We start from the raw sequence: 1,433 nt of genomic DNA, 5'->3' as shown, positions 1-1,433 counted from the left end.
TTATAGCTTCCAGAGCAAACCGTAGGCGAGGAAGGCTTCCCGGAGGCGAGGCCATGCGGCTGGGTGGTTAGATCCGCTACCCCACCCCACCACCACCACCGTGGAATTCCCGCTCCACAGTTAGTGTAGTCACATGTGTGTCATTGAGCACATGGCTTAGCCTCTCCGTGCCTCAGTTTCCACATCTGTAAAATGAGATAATAACAGACCTCAGTAGGATTTGGGGGTGCTGGAGTGCGTTGGCTTAGTAAGGTCACAGACCCCTGGCCCGCACCTGGTTAACTGCTCCTGTTTCTCCCCTTCCGCACCAGCCCAGCTCCTCAAGGCCTTCCAGTTCTAGCCCCAAGTTCCTCCCCTTGGCCGCACCCCCATCACAGGCCCTCCCAGGCTGCTTCCCGCGCTGGAGCGTGTCTGCTCTTGGCCCCCAGAGCCGGCCTGGCTGCCCCTGCCCGCCCGCTCTCGGGGGCCCCGCCCCAGCCTCCTACCGTGGTCCCGTTCTCTCGCTTTCCAGGCCACATGTCCGCTCCCAAGGCAGGGGCTACTTTCTTGCTCATCCGTGTAGATCTGGGGCCCAGGCAGGGCCCAGTGTGAAATAGGTGCTTGATTGATTTTCCTAGAGGAATGAATGAATGAATGAATGAGTGAGTGAGTGAATGAGGAGCTGATCCAGCCTAAACTGTGGAGGAAAGGGCACCCCCTGAGGGCAACCCTACTGCCTGGCCACCTCCTGGGTTCCTTCAGGGTCCAGTCAGTGTGGAGACCAGACCCTTGGTGGACCCTGGGAGTGGGGGTTAAGGAGGCAAGTGGGGTACAGGTAACAGGCTCCCCAAAGAAAGCCGGTCACTAGGGAAGAAGAGCGGCTCCCTGGGCAGTGGTGCCCAGAGGCTCTGGCTGGACGGGGCGGAGTGAGGAGCCGGCCAGGACGCCGACTGGGGTGTTGGCAGCCCCGCCCCTGAGCGGCAGCCATCTGGCCTGGGCAGAGGGGCCTCCACAGGCCCTGGCGCACCCCCAGCCCCGCAGCCTCCCCACTGCTGACTTGCGTCACTGGCCCATGGGGGGGGGGGAGACAGCTCCCCCCAAACCAAGAGGATGGCCTAGACAGGCTGAGGCCCTCAGCCCCCTGATGCCCAGAGGACACAGGAATTCCACCGTCTTAGGAACCTCGCTCAGGGTCGCCCTGAGGATGCTGGTTAGAGCTTCCTGCGGGGACCTAGCTCTGCCCAGGAGAGGATTCTCATGGCAGCTGGTGGGTGGCCTCCGGGGTCCGTGCCCACCCAGAAGCCTCGGGGGCTGGGGGGGAAGTTCTGAAGGCCTGCACCTGTGGCCTCCACCTCCGCCCCCCCAAAGCTTGGCATGTGGTGATGGTGCTGGGAAGCAGCCAGGCATGTCTGTAGGGGTCCTGAGACCAGGCCTGGGTGTAGAGGGAGCTAGCG

The sequence above is a fragment of the Condylura cristata genome, unplaced genomic scaffold (genome assembly GCF_000260355.1).
Source record: "Condylura cristata isolate star-nosed mole 26May11 unplaced genomic scaffold, ConCri1.0 scaffold00017, whole genome shotgun sequence".
Taxonomy (NCBI): Eukaryota; Metazoa; Chordata; class Mammalia; order Eulipotyphla; family Talpidae; genus Condylura; species Condylura cristata.
The sequence above is the reverse complement of the archived record's forward strand: the minus strand, read 5'-3'. Positions refer to the sequence as shown.